The sequence below is a fragment of the Acromyrmex echinatior genome, chromosome 5, assembly GCF_024713525.1.
Source record: "Acromyrmex echinatior isolate Ae372 chromosome 5, ASM2471352v2, whole genome shotgun sequence".
NCBI classification, from domain to species: domain Eukaryota; kingdom Metazoa; phylum Arthropoda; class Insecta; order Hymenoptera; family Formicidae; genus Acromyrmex; species Acromyrmex echinatior.
This window is the reverse complement of record NC_141856.1, coordinates 10,548,511-10,565,126: the sequence shown is the minus strand read 5'-3', so window position 1 is coordinate 10,565,126 and position 16,616 is coordinate 10,548,511. Positions and strand designations below refer to the sequence as shown.

Below are 16,616 nucleotides of genomic sequence, written 5' to 3'. Positions count from 1 at the left end.
TGTTCTTACGATGTTATTTTTTTTTTTTTTGAGAGGTGACATTAAACAAGGACACCAAAATTATCTGCCGAAATTTCAACCGTTGTCTTTATTGAAAACCACAGATCGATTGCAAATATTTTTTTCAAGATATCGGTAGTTGTTGATTATGAAAGTTAATAAACCTAAAGAAGATCTAGAATATTTTTCTAGAATATTGTCCTATTATTATATAGAAAAGACAGATAACGCAAGTCATGGCTGTAAAATCAGTCGTCGATTTGTGATGCTTTTTGTCCGTCGACTCTTCGGGATCTTTGTGCACTGCATTCGTTTGTGCGTGCCGCGCGTGCTGCTAATGTCCCATAATTATGCCGCACGCGGCGGCAATTCGAGAAATGCTGCTTGTAAATGGTCGAAGTGCGAACGTGGCGAATAATGACGTATGATAAGTTTCGATTTTGCCGAATGCCGCGACTTTGAATCTTAGAAATTCCTCGCGCTTTGCAATACTCGCGTGATAGTTAATAACTTCATCGCACTGTTACGATTTTTAACAGACTCTTAAGTAAGCGTATTTCGACATTTTCCAGTAATTTTGGCAACAAAAGTAGGACGTTAAAAAGAGGCAATGTACTACACGTGTTTTCACATGCTTGTGTGTGTATGTTTCACTAAATTGAAAAAAAAAGTCAAGCAAAATTTTCAGGAAGTAATTCGTGGTTCTGAAGTTGGCAAAGCTTTCACTGCACGGACTTATATCACGCTTGGAGGTGTGTAACGAGCGGTAACAAATTCAATAAAATTACTTCAATTTTTTTTAATCCGAAATTTCAGATCACGTCTTTTTTTTTAAGGATGACGGGCGTCATCTCTAAAGTTTATCACTCAAATAATCTTGATTTCACTTTTCAAGAATCATGCTCAAGAATTTTCGCTCAAGTTGCTCCGATCAAATTGAAAGTCAATATATATAATTTTTTAAAGGCATTTTTTTAAGGTATTTTTCTCCTTGATTGTGTATTTCACATGTACGGTCCTATGAGATTCTTAGTTTAAAGTAAACTTTTTAAATTATGATATGGAATACAAAATTTTTCATTTTGAAATTGAATATAAAATTCTTTTAATAACAGTAATTACGCAACGCATATATCTTTTCTAAGTCTATTTATCTCTGAAATAAAAAATTGGAATTCTAACTATTTCTCGCACCTTTCTGTCACGTTTTTGACACAAGCATACCAAATACCAGACTCTCGTCAAACACGATAAACGCTTTAAGTAGTATCTATTATCTCATTTCCTATTCATCTGTTTCCAATCAGACAATGGGGCGATTGATTCTCGAAGGCTTTCCGCATTTGCGTGTCAGAGACTTTTATCTCCTTGACAGAGTTGCCTCTCGACAGCAAACATACACTTGGATAATTTAACGCGTATTTACAGAAGCACGTGCATATCTGCAGCACCTCGTGCACGATATCTCTCACGAGCAACAGGTCTAATTTAACGTGATTAAGGTTTAGAAATACTTGTCAATCATAAAATCAAAACTTGATGGATTGTCGATAATAGTCTTCAATCAATGATTTAATTATATAAATAATTAAAATCAATATATAAATAATTAAATTTTATAAATGAATAACATCTAAAATGACACGAAAAGTCTAAACAAGATTTTTTTATGCAATTTTTACTAAATTGTGAGGTTTGTACGATTACGAGTAAAAGTAAAATTGGCTTCAGTATTTTCCTAGAATAAAAGTTACTCTTTATAGGGATGTGTTTACGCAAACGCTCCTGCTATCTTATTCTGAAGTTACCAAAGATTCGTCGCCGCGCATAAGCAGAGATCTACAGAGAAGCAAGGATAAAAACATTACGTAAAAGCCACACCGGACTTGTTCGCCGTGTCTCCACCCGATCGGCGACAAATACGACTATCGTTCTCTGTATACCTTTCCGTCCATCGTGGCTCTAATGGCGAGAGACGGCCGGTGCTCAATGCTAATTTGATTCCCGTGTAGTGCAATCACGACCCTGATTGCCGACGTTACGCACATCACGCACATTCCTGCGTGCGTGCCCATGCGCGCGGACTAGTGTGCGTTCTCCATGTTGCACGATTAATTGTCTCTTGCCGTTTGCCACGATCGATTACTTAATGCAGCGGTTGTCCGCACAAGGAGGAAGGAATGTAACATTGACGAGACGCACTCTGCTCGAGCGTAATATGATAACGAGCGTCTGATAAAAACGAAGCGCGATTAATCTTGATCTATCTTGTCTCATACGATTGGCTAACGTCCGATTTGACGAGAAAAATTTGTTGGACATTTGTCATGGCTTTGATCTAGGTTTCTTCTCTTTGCCAAAAATAATAATTTTGCGCGTGAAACGACGTTAATGCAATATCAAGTTTTCTCCTCTCTTACATATGTATTTTTTATTACGTTGGTGTGTTATAAACACTTTTGAGGATTGTTAGAAATATTTATGTAATGTTCGTCTTCTTGATTTTCTTTTTAAAAAGAAAGAATTATTGGTAGTCTTTGTTGTAATTATTTTTCAGTTCGAGAAAGAATTCTTCTGGAAGGAAAACGGAACTGGATATTGTGTCATTCATCATAAAACGATCATTCTTCTCGATAAGAAGAAAACGAAATAAGAAAAGATCTTTTCACTGTCTGCACATATGTACCGTTATTAGCAAGTTCATTCATCGTAAATCATACAAGCGGGTGTAATACATTTTTTATATTTTCTTCTGACAAATGTGACGACAAATTGGAAACGGTACTTTAAAAGCGAATTCTTTATTCATATTTCTCATTGTTTTTTTTTTCGTAAATTACATAAAGTTTTTTACGATATTGAATTGTTATCGTGATTATAAGTGTAAATATAATAATAATAATAGTAGTATAATAACAATAATGTATGAACTAGAATCTATAATAAAGAAAAATGGTGAGAAGTGCGAAACTTTTGGAAAAGATAAATCCATCTGTAATATTCGCTTTTCAATACTTTTGTATATTTTTGAGGGTTTAATATTAATATTAATATGAATAAATACAAATTAGATATACAGTATTAGCTAAATTTGCAATATTTAGTGTGAAAGTGTTATTAATTTAACGTAGCATAGTATAAATAAATTATATCCAATAGCATGAGAAAGGAAGAAGAGAGAAATGATGTGTGATTCATGTAGTATTGCGTTACGCACTATAAATTAATTACATACTTGTTGCACCGATCAATATTTAAATGTTTATGAATGGACGTTGAAATCAACTTCACAACTCTGTTGGAAGTTATTTTTTTAAAGGTTGTGAGACTTTTTGTGATCGAAAACAAAAGGGAATGTTTCAATAGACTTTTACGCCCGATATACGCCCATACAGATAAGTGTAATCTTTCGCACACACACACACACACACACACACACACACACACACACACACACACACACACACACACACACACACACACACACACACACACACACAACACACATACGTACGTTTACACGTGAGTACATATGGCAATTTGTATTCGTGAACGCTTTCACGCTCCATGTGGCACGTCACAAATTCCGTCGTAACTTTCGTTATAGGAAATCTATCGCTCACATATATATTCAGAATTGTTCACGAGCTATTTGCGTGCATTTTACGAAAACATTAGAGTCATTTATAAGAACGACGATCAAACTTTGTGCACGTGTTTAATAAAGACTAGATCTTTTTTTTGCACACAGCTTATCATTGTATTATTATATTACGCTTAATGCCTTAAACTATTAAATTTTCGATTGATATTTCTACGTTAATTGTGCAAATTCTGAACGTGAACTTGTTTTTTTTTTCCGCAACGGAAGGTTTACCAAGATTGCGCGTGTGATGAAAAAGAAATATCGATCGGTAAGGTCGAACGTCAAACGAGGAAAAGCTAGTGAGAATCATAAGATCGCGATTAGCTACGCATCGTTGCGTAACCGTACGCGATGACTTAAATAATTAAGAAAAACTGGGTGTGCTGAGGTATTTATTGTAAGACAGAATCGCGTGCGAGAGACTACCTGGCTCCTGCGTCAAGATTCCTCAGATTCCAGCGGTGAATCGGCGATGTGTCCGTTTATCTCGCAAATTATTTATCCCTTCTTCGTCTATCTACACCCGCTCGAAATGAATAACTTCGTTCCCTGAATATAATGATCATAAGAATTCTCGTTGCCAGTTTGGGATTTTCGCGGAGGGAAAAAGATCTTAAGCCATGTCCGTTAAGTCTCAGAGACTATTAGAATACTTTTTGCTCATAAATAATCGTAAGAATTATTAAATAATATAGTTAAAAGAAATATTCTTTTAGCATCTCATTCGTAAAAAAATGAAAGATAATCGATAACCTCATATGGTTGCCGCTTGCTGGCGCATTATTGAATTACGCCCGTGTTATCTTCAATCGTAAAGACTTCTGCGTATTACTTCACGTAATGGAATTCGATAAATTTCCGGTGCGTGGTGCACGCAAACGCGTGTAACGAGATTTTTTTTCCCGTCGAGTTCAACGGCCGAGTTAAAGCGCATTGAAAAATGTTATTGCTTTTAGTCGGTTTTCGCACTCTTGTATAATAATGTACGTATATATATTTATAATTTATCGTGAGAGCCATTCTGTGTGTAATAACATATCGCCTTCGCGCGCTCGTTAAGAGATAAAAATTAGCAATCGCGAATAGAAATGTTGAAAAAAAGAGGCCACGCGTTTTCCTGGGAGATGGTCAGTAAAGCGTGCATGGAATTACATCGGGAAAGAGTAGTTACAGAGTAGTTAAGAGGAGAAAAAAAAAGAACAAAACCTTGAAATGTCGTTAGGAACGTGTTGTTCGTTGAAAACGTTTATACGACAGTGATCAAACATCACATGAGAAAATGCAAGCGATATACACGTGAGACAATCGCCATCGCCGTATTGTCTCTTAGTGACAGGGAATGATGCTTAGGTACACGCAAAAGAGGATTCACCGCTTGTATTTCTCGTTGTATCCGCGGTGTAGTTCTGCACAACTCCATGCATTAGTGATTTTGCAATACCGGCTATCGACGTATGATTGTACTCTTTCCTGTCGCGGGATTCCGTCAGAAATTTTTCGCATACAAATATTTCTCGCATTTCTTCAGTAGAATAAATCGATGGTGATAATACATTCTTTCTGTTTCATTTCTTCGTGTTGTTAGGGCGATTATGATTGCTGTGAAATCTCTTTTGCGATATATGTGTAATATGTTGTGACAATATTTCTAAACATGAATTTGAATTCTTTAAAGCTTCGAAATGATTAAGTTAAAAATGACTGACTGTGAGAACATTTTTGTTTTACACATGATTGAAAGATAGAATAGATAGATCTCTTTAAAGCTCGTTAAAAAACAATTAAAATGTATGCCATCAAGATAGAGGCAATGAATTAACAGAGATAAACAAGTATTTTGTAATTTAATGGTGTGTGGACTTTTAGGTCAGATAACATAATGAAAAATACTTGGCAAAGATATTTCCGTAATTACATCTGTTCGTTACAATGTAAATATACAAATGAATGCTGTCAAGATATATATCGATTGTATTCCTTAAGTATTACTAGGATAGAGTCGTAAATTCCAAAACTCTTTTCCTGTTTCCTTTATTATTCCGCGAGCATTCTAGCAGAATACTTATAGTCAACGATCTATATGCATTACATGTTTCCTTTCTGCACTGCATAATGAAAGTTTGTTTCAAAAATATTTATTTGAATGAAGTTTTTCGTAAATATTTTAAATGAAAACATAAATCTGATAATTAAACTGGATATTAAATCAATTATGATCGCATGTGATTGATAGATATATATCATATCTTTGTATTGTATTCTTATTGTATTCTTTTATTCTTAGATACGATGTTTTATGAAAATCTACAATCATTTTTATAGCAGTGCATCTACATTATGTCAATATTTTATTATTTTATCTAAATGATATATGACTGTGACTGATTTTTGTATTTATCGCAAAGACATCACAGCCATATAAATTGTTATTTGCGTATTGTCCACGCGTCGCTATTGTAATGCACGATCCTATGAACGCTAAAAATTCGCATTGGCATCTCGAACTTCTGTTTGAGGGAGTAGATTCTCCGTATACTCGCTATTTGTCTTTACCATGGTAGTTTAGCAGTGCATCCACGGCTGCATTCTGCACTCACGATGCATTAGCGATGTCGCAATATTGCCGACACACGTATATAGGCCCGTCGTTCCGCAATCTCCCGGCAGCGTGAAAGAGAGAGAGAGAGAGAGAGGGGGGAGGGAGAAAGAGAGTTAAATCTTAAAAGCGCATCTAAACTCTCATCGCGCGACACATTCGTGAGCGAGTTTGCTTCTTTTTGGATGTCCTACCCTACAAGCAACAATCGATGCCGATGCTTTATTCGCAAAGTTCTTTATCTCTGCTTCGAGAAAATATTCCGCGTACCGCGTTCTGCACTCCTAACGCATTCGTGATTTCGCAACCGACGTATACATATCGTATGTTCACGTCGTGGTTCTACGTAACGATGATAGACGGTTGAGAGACGACGCGGGAGAGAGTCAAGGTTCTCTCACGACTCGTCAGTATAATCTTTGGAAAATCGTCTCTATTACGGGAAAGAATATCAATAATGTCGTAATGACTATGGTTATACAAGGCATACACTATTTCACTTCGCAGATTGTTTCTTTTTTTTCAGTAAAAGGTATTTATAATTCTATGAAATTTCTATGAAACAACACGTCATCCAATTACAATTGATACATAACAATACCTAAAAAAATTTGCATTTTAATTGTCTTGTAAATAGTACACGGAAAGGACGCGGTTTTGCTTTGATATCTAAAAATTTAACTGGATATAAATCTGAAAATAATTTTGTTGGTCTATCAAAATTATTATATAGGATGCTCAACTAGTTGCTAGAATGTCAAAACTTTTTGCAGCATTGCTCATCTTGCTTGAGATTCCTACGTAATTATTTTGATGCTCCAACAAAATTATTTTCAGATCTGCATCTAGCTAAACTTTTAGATGTTACAGCAATACTTTAGCGAAAGTGTTTTAAAAAAAGGAAAAAGGTGTTATCTAATTGGTTCGTTAATTTAATATATTTAGTATATTTTTACTTTATACACTCTGAAGAAGACTTTGTAAGCCGAAATGTTTGTAATTTTATATTTTTTTAAATATTATTTTATTAAATGTTAGATTATTATACAGTATTTACATTGTTAATTGTATTAATTTAAAGTCAATTTAATTATAAGCTCAAAATAAGCCACGACTTTATTAATTTGTTTTGAAAATATATGAGCATTTTCACTCTAATTAAAAAAGAAAATTCTGTCCTCTCTAATACACTTCGATTACATTTTATTTTTGAATAGTTTCAATCCATGTGATGGTAAAAAGAAAAGCAACGAATATATTTCAATAAAAATTTAAAATGTATGTAATAAGAACGGCCACTAATCAAGCAATATGATTTATTATACAAGTAAAATACGATAGCATTCGCGAATTTCTGATTTGTGCGACATTCGACACATGACATGCACACGTACGTTAATTATCGATAATATTTGCAAATTTGACCTCATTCGTAATTCAGCCGTAATATTAGAAACAAACTCTCTCTTTCTCTCATTCGATAGAAATATCAATGAAGATAATGACACCGTAGCTATACTTAATCATGCACCGATTCACGAGAATCTTGCACGAGAATCTTAATCGTGCATAGAATCATGAGATTGCCGCACGTTCGTACGTGAAAGGTATAGGTGGACGCGCGTCTTATGTGTTTAAAATCTTTTTCGAAATTATGAGTTGCGAAAAAACAGCAGGTATATAACAGCAGGAAAATAATACCAATGAATAGAATTGACCACGCGTAAATATTATTATCATTTACACGTGGTACAACAAATGAATTTCTTTTCTTTGAATAGGAGTTTCTCAAGAGGTTTTATATTATTAGAATAAATTACGAATATATGATTTATTTTTATATAAATTGATTTTTTTATTTGTGAGATAAGAATCTATTATCATTTAAATGATTCTGTAAATCAGAGGAGAAAGATGAGAAAGAGAATGAGAGACTTGTGTTCAAGCCGTTGAATCTTTGGAATTTTAATCCCAAGATTTTAACACCAACAGATTCTTGGATTTCCTTAGGTTTGAAGCTCCTTTGATCCTTCAAATTCTTAACTCTTTTTCGAACACGAATTCTTAGATCTTTTAATTATCATATTCGGAAACATTTAGATTATTTAAATTTGTGTAACTATTAAAATTTTTTAGATTTTACAATTTATAAAAATTTTTATAAATGTAATTACGGAGAGAGAAAGAGAGAGAGAGAGAGAGAGAGAGAGAGAGAGAGAGAAGAATACCAATTATACTGTTGCAATCGTTTCTTAATTTATCAAATATCTTTTGTGTTTTCAATACATTTTTACGAAAACCGCGATAATATTGGTTCAATTGATAACATAAATAGAAAGTTCTCAGCCTCATTGTAACCCAGTAACTCATTGATGAAGTGGCACACATTTTAACACGCATACCTTGGCATACATTGATAGTGATTATTCGATGAACTCTTGAAATCGCTAATAAAAAGAGAATCTGTCGAAATATATAATTTAACTAAAAAAAAAACCCTCATATAAGTCACTGGTTGATGCGTCATTATATTATCTTTGCGATTATGCACGTCTCATTAGAGATATACGCAATACGATCGTCTTTCATTCTTCTTCATACTTCCTCATGTGCAATGATACTTGCAATGAGTTATCATGATCGTATTTTATTTGCGACGTTGTGTGTTTGTGCAGGCAATTAAAAGCAACTTTCCATCGCTCATAGCACACATATATATAGCGCGAACAGCATTACAATATATTTTACAACCTGACTGCAAAGCGATAATTTTGCAAACTAGCCTTTATATGCGCAGATTTTACAATGCGCATCGCATGGTTTGTTCAAGCAGATTAATGGTGTAATGATTGCGTAAATTAACCAAATACTGATATGCGTGATTATTTTATCATGATTGTATCATTTATAACATTAAATAACTGAACGAGAAATACTGATTTTGATTAATGCATCGAAATATTAATGAAAGTATTCCTTTATTTATAGACAGATAAGATAAATATAATTCTTAAATGTAGACAATCTATACGCTGATACTGGCTGAACAGAATTTATCGATTTTCGGAGTTAATATCCAAGGAGTTAATATTCCTCGATTGAAATCTGACAATGATTTTTCTCCTTTATGGTGGATACCTGATAATTTCATATTGCGTGTCTAATTTATTCTTCAAGGCAATTACCGCGTGCGGCAGATATTCGATCGCAGGTTCCGTGTAATCTTTCGTGAGTAAGTGTTCGAGGATTAACGCCTCAATCGTCAACTGCGTTTTCCGATTTTACACATCGATCTTCATCCGTCGTGCATGAGCGAAGAACACCCAGGACAGACACTTAGGAACGCGGTCGGCACCCATTTGTCGATGCGGTCGTCAATCTCTCCCCATGTTGAGAGACGCATGTGTCGTCGTCGTGGCACGTCAAGGACGAGTTGATCGGTATACTCGAACCGCCATGCCACCGGTATTGGAATACTGGAGTATCGACCCCGGCTACGTGTATGCGCCGGTCGTTAGAAATTCAGGGGGACAGGAGGGGAGGGGAGGGAGGAGTCAGTTAGCTTTTCCCTGCGGTTTTGTGGTAGATCGTCGAGTGGCTATTTTCGATGTTGCCTTGCACCTCGCTCGCGCGCAATACGTGCTGCTTTCAGGCAGAGAGAAGGCCAGACTACACTGCGGTGGAAACGAAAAAAAAAAAAAGTGAAAAAAGACTGCGTATGGTGAGAGAAAGTGTCTCTCGAGTGAGAAAAAGAAAAACATTAATTATATCTCGCTCGTCGAAATAATATCCGATCGTCGTATATCGTTTTTCCTGCCTAAAACGCTCATTTTTCATATCGTTAAAATTATTAAAATTATTATTAGATTGTCCCTCGTGATTTGTTTTGCAAAAAAAGTTTAAAGTCTCAATAAAAGGATAACTTTTTAAACTTTAGCTTGCGATAGGTTAAGGTTGGATCGATTTGAATCTGCAGATTATCTTGAAGAATTGTTTTTAATTTGTGATTACTTAACGAATTGCGCAATTGAATGAAGAAGATACTCGTGACACATTGACTCCTAGGACACGATCGCGGTAACAGGATGTAAGATACGTGGTATTCCTCACGAACGACGAGTCTCTCGATTATTGAATCACGTGTTGCCTGTCGCGAATGCTTGGCGTATCTCTGGGAAGAAGCACAAGGATGCGCGATACGCTTCGCGCAACGTGCGGCTGTAATCTCGTGGGAAGTTTTATTATTCTATGTGCCACTTATGACTTCACAGTAGATCCTTGCGCGAAAGAAACATGTGTATCAGTGAGTATATCTACTAAAGATCATAATCGTTCTAGTCTATCACGATTTATTAACGTCGTTGTTTGTTTCGACCTAGTCGATGTCAGCATTTCGTATGCCATTTATCTTAACAATGCACAGCAGAAAGAAGTGTGTACCAATATAATCTCTTGACGATCTAATCATTCTAATTTCTTTATATTGAATAGTGTTATTATTATAGTCTTTTGGGGGGAGGGGGGGGGGAGAGAATCTCTTAATTTTATTATTTCATGATTTACGCAATTTTGTCAATTCAATTTCTCGAGAATCATTTTGATTGAACTTACTTTTTGTCGGTTGACACGACACATCTGTCGTTTGAATAGTATTTTCTATCTTTTCATATCTCTCCCTGTTTTGTGCGAAACTTTATTGTGTTTTTATTTACTTTAATAAAACAATACAAACGAAAAACACATATCTCTAAATAATCCATCAGTTTTGGATATTCGTTCGGATCGCTTTCCGTTTTTGGGTACCGCTCGGCGCCGCAATCACAGAAGGCGAGAGACACGATCGTAAAAGTGCGTAGGCACGCACACACTCTCGCATACAGCGCAGCTGTTGACGTCAGGAAGGTCTCACCTCGTCAAGGTCCTTCGAGGTATGCCGCACGGCTGCGCATTATGCAGCGGTTGCAGGTATTTTTATGCAAATCTGCTTACCATTGTATCATGTGTGTGCCGACGCACCGTCCATCCGTCCATCCGTTCGTCCGTCCGTTCGTCCGTTCTTTCCGTTCACCGCAAAAAGAAAAATCATTGCCGTCCGTAATCTAATCGACTGTAACTTAAACGTACATCATCGTTACACACCGGCTTGCCCGAGTGTTTCTGCGAATTTAAGGTGTGTTGCGCAACGACACCTCGCTCACGACGACACCTCGTCTACGACTAAATGCGCTACCGTAGCATATTCTAATGTAAATTTCATTTCGAGCCGAGTTGCGCCAACCGCGTATTCACGTGGACAATTCATAGCTATGTAAAGGCCGAAGCTGCTTGCGTGAGAGAAAGTAATATATTCATAGTGTCCCATGATTTACACCTGCCTTGTTGCTTTTCCAAAATCTATCGTATTACTTGTATGTCGTTTTGCAAAGTGCAGAAGTCACTTGTAGCAGCAACCTCTGAGGATCGGGAAATGAAAATAAAATTAGGACACTGCACAACTACGATTTTGAATGATAAATTGTTCTTTGCGTACAATACAGTGTGCTTTTTCACGCACATTAATTTCCAGTTTCTATTTCTTTCTATTTCTTATTGCCGTTTTCACGTCGAGTCCCGACTTATGTTTACAATATTTTTGCGCAAGATTCCGCGGAAATCGTCGGCGTTCCGTAACATTATTTTTATTGTGCATACGATGTCGTCTTCGTATAGCACACGCCGTTCACATATTTATGCAAATATCCATTGCATTGTCTAGAGTCAATGGCTTACTTCGTTTCTCGGCAAAGTGAGGAACGACTCGCTTCACGAACGTTTTAATCGGTTTTAATCGGATAATTTATTTGTCGTGAAACTCACCGTATCCCTGAGTGATTGTTTCTGTACATGTACGTTATGCGTTGTGTACGTGCGTTGTGTATGTTACCAAGCACGAATGAGATCAATCTTGTGCTTTGAGAAGTAAAATTGTGGCACCAGGTCACCGACACGGTGATTCATTTTTCCTTTCGCGTCGGTTGCGCGTTTTCCGCGCCGCGAGAGAGTTTCTCGTCAAATCCATAAATTTACGCCGCATGAGCTATTAAGTTCGCTATAATTAACGTTGCCTTATTATCTTCTCGATTGAGAGGGTGTGTGAGAAACGAATAAACGACGTTGCGACGTTCTCTCTTCGCGATTCGTCGCGTACGCACGGAAACAAAATGCCGCGTTTCATTCCATCTCTTTTTCCATCTTGGAAATTGGTTGGTCGTATGATTGAAATATGACCGAGCAAACCGCAGGTCATAAGGAAGGCGCCAGACGAGATTCTCCGTGATATTCTATCGCCAATGTTTCTTTAATATCCTTCTCGATATGTGCGTTCGTGAAAAATATGACACGAGGAAATGGAACGGGCGTTGCGTGCCGCGAGAGAGTGAATGGCCACATATGATGCCAGTCGAGGGATTAAGTGACTCATTTGTAAATTATTAGGCGACGCCTCAGCGAAGTGCGATAAATAAAACACCATTTGTCTCACTCAACTCTCGGAGTCAGTCGTCGACCCGTTAAAGTTATCGCGGTAATATCGCACAGCATCTTAATATTGTAATCTTAATAATCATCGAAGAAATAAAGATCTTTTTTTAATTACACTTTTGTATTACACATTTCTCGCACACAACAAGATTCTTAAAGGAACTATTCGGGAATTAAAACATTAGCTAAAAATTCACGAGTTGAGAAATTTTTTTTATTGTTTTATTCTATAACGATTATATATTTTTCCAGATTTTTTTTTGTTTTTTACGTAGTTGTAGTAAAATATAATTTGCTTTTGTGAAAAATGTTGCAATGTTTTCCACAGCTAAAGTGTATTGTTTTTGATAAAACGAATGAACGGCTATTGTAATATATTAATTTGACGTATTTTGTAACGTGTCTGTACTTGTGTATGTACGCTTAATATTTCTCACACGCGGTATCGGTATGCATGATCATATAAGATAATTTTCAAGATGTTTAAGTTTCTTGCGCAAATAAAAATAAGAACGCGTTGTAGAATTTTTCAATCAGAATCGTGTGTCATCGAGAAGGCGTGCCGATCGATTAAATCAGTATCAGGAAAATTAATTATTGTGATTATTAATATCCTAACTTGATTATTATAATCTCATTTGATTTCTGCTCACGAAGATTAAACTTCCGCGAATTAATGTGCGCGCACACATACACTGTCTCTCTTTCTCTATCTGGTATCCCGAGAGAGGAGATAACCGAACGATAGTTTAGCGCAGCCATGCAATTGTTCATCCGGGGATAAGTGCGCCCGCATTGCATTTTTTTATCTTCCCGTGTGCGGTGCAACGTAAGCCAGAGACCGGGGATAATAATAACGTAATAACAGCGGGATTGATGGCGTGGATAACCTTTGTTATCGATCTACAGCTGATCGAGGTTCGCGAGTCGAGTGAGTAATTGCTACGAGCATTTGGTTAGTTCTCCGCGTGTGTTTCGGTGCGGCACATCGAGGAAAAAAGTGATACGGTAATGCCATAATCGTGCGGAATGTCGAGTAATGTCTACGTACGGTCGTATCGATTATTGGCATTTACGAAAATTCGCCTGTGTGATTATCCCGCATGTCCGGGAGCGGCTCTCTCGTGCACAATCAATGACGATCGGAAATATCGGGGGGGAGAAGGAGGGGAAGGCCTAAGAGGCGAGCCTGATCAGAATGCGGTTAATTTCTCTCGTTGAATTAATTATGTTTCCCGAAAGTTCGCAAACTTCAGGCACGCGCATCGATCACAGGGGTTTCAATCGAAATCGATTAAAGAGAAATCGCTTTATTGGAATAACCGTAAGCTTGGATTTATGGCGCGGTATCAAAGGTAAATTTGTGAATCCTTTGAAACATGTGTTCCCATCAATCATTAGCTTCTGTAATACGAGAAGGTAACGTTGAAATTAAGTCTTTTTGTTCAGAGAATGGTAAAATAGTTATTTTCCTTTAATTTTAATGAATGAATTTATCTTATATTATAATACTTAAATAGACGAAAAAATTGTTAATTGTTAATTAATTAATTAAATCGTTTACTTGGTAGTACCAGACATTTTTTTTTTCTACAAAAATTTCAATGAAATCTGAAAATTAAATTTGATTGATGTTGTTCGCATGATTGCTAAGAAATCGTCTTTTACGAACAAGTGAAATTTACTTTTTCTTCTTGCCTGTTCCGTGTGACTCTTTTATTTTATAAGTGTGCATACATCTCGGATTTATTGTTAGTGTAAAGACTTGCGTATCATACTGGATTCACCGCGATGTATCTTCTTTCACCACGGTTAATAGAGAAGCATAATAGAATGACTAACGTCAGACTGACAGCGGGCGCTTCATCGTTGCGAAAATTCGCTCGCGAGATTTATCGTGCCGCAATGGATGCAGTTTCTGGAACAGGCACGTGCTCGCCTATAGATTGGTCTGATACACCGATTCTGAGAGCGTAATTCTTTCCTTAACCAGTCCGGATCGAAATTACTCTCGCGGAAATTGTAATGTCCACCACGCCTTGCTCACCATGTGCCTCTTATACGTCCACCGATGAATTACTATCCCGAGTAGATTTTCCTCTTTCCTCGCGCCATCGAGAGATCGCAGCTGCAACATTGTATTTTACATGTGGTAGATAAGAGATCCCTCGTTTCCTGCATATTTACGTTACACGATTTTCCAATGATTTAAGATTGATACATAATGTAAAATAATTTATATTTTTTGCAATTTTTTGCAAATTTTTGGATTTTATCTTTATTGGACCGCAACGCAATATAATCATTGTAAATAATACTACAGTATGTATAGTAAGAGTAAAATTCGTATCTCATAGTAAAAACTCGAGAATCAGCACGAATAAATTTCGATACGTTCAAATGATGTATTCGAGGAAGAGATATAAATGAAGAAAATTTTAAATACAAACATAATAATCGAATATTGATTTTAATTTTGATATACTTCTCGAGCAGGTATTCTTTCTCAATGTATACATATCAATGAACTATTTTGACATTGAAATAGTTTCTAATGATATAGGTACTGTAAATAAAATGACAATAAAATGGTATAGTGTAATTAACAATAAGTTAGTGCCTCTTTATAACGCACCGTTAGCAGTGCGCATCGAGCAATGCTGCACGAGATAGAGTGATAAGAGATGCCGCGAGATAAAGATATAGAGTTCGTCCTGATAAAGACGGTTGACAGGTTGGCTGGATGGTGCGTAAATCTGCGAACGTAGCACCGTTAGAGGAGCGTTCGATTATCTCGGTCGATCGCGAACCCGGTATTTCATTTATCCTTGCCATTTCATTTATCCCGAACGCACAGTTCTTGTTGCGGATCCGCATTCCCGATGCGCCGATATTTTTGAAACTTTATTATTTACACAATCGATTCTTACATGGATTATTATGTTTCCGAGTATCCATTGCAAATGATTAATAGTTAAGTGTTACGACATTCTGTTAGAAGGAGAACTTAAAAAACATTGAAATTACAATATAAAATTTATGATCAGTCATTATACCTGTATTTCAGAAAAAAAAAATATCTAAGATTTTTTTATGTTTTCTTTATATATACTATCTATACCATTTGATCGCATCGCAATTTATTCGTTCTCATTCTCAAGTTTTAGACATAGTTAAAATTCTATTAGATGTTCTATTCTTCTTCAATTATGTTTTACGATTCATATCAATAATTCTTTCACGATCAGGCCATTTTATTTCTAAAAACATTAAAGGTAGATATGAATTTAGAATGAAGGATTATCTCATGTTCTATTATTATCACGTTATAAATAACAATTTCTTAGTCGGTATACGGTAGCTCCTTATCTTTTAAAAATCTTAGATCTCGTTATGCTAGATGGAAAGGTCAACGCAGATTTAACCGTTTTAACGGGAAAAATAAGCTTCCAGTAGCATTTATAATATTTATATTATGAATTAATCAGTGTTCTTTCTCTGAAGTGTTTAGAACTTTATTTCTTGATTATTGCGATTTGTTAGCAACCATTATTGGTATCGAGTACAAAGTGTCTTTCGATTTTTATCTTGCAATAACCAGAGAGACAATCACTCTAATACGATATAATATGTCATTTTATAATTTTTTATAATAAGTTTAATTTAGTAAGCCAATTTAAATAAATTTTCTATATATACATTACATATCATTCTTTACAATAATTCCTCTAATAGGGACTTGTCTTTTCGTTCAAGCATAAACGGTACTCTCGCCCACGTTTTCGATCATCATCGTCGATGATATCACTCGAACGCTTGCAGGAACTGGTGACATTCGTATTTCTGCGATCGATC

At 36.0% G+C, this 16,616-nt stretch overlaps 1 protein-coding gene across 3 annotated transcripts in view; it reads left to right on the top strand.

The window, feature by feature from the left end:
- Window positions 1-16,616, top strand: part of LOC105153557 (rho GTPase-activating protein 20) — a 197,537-nt gene that overhangs the window by 12,440 nt on the left and 168,481 nt on the right. The gene's annotated exons all lie outside the window — the stretch shown is intronic.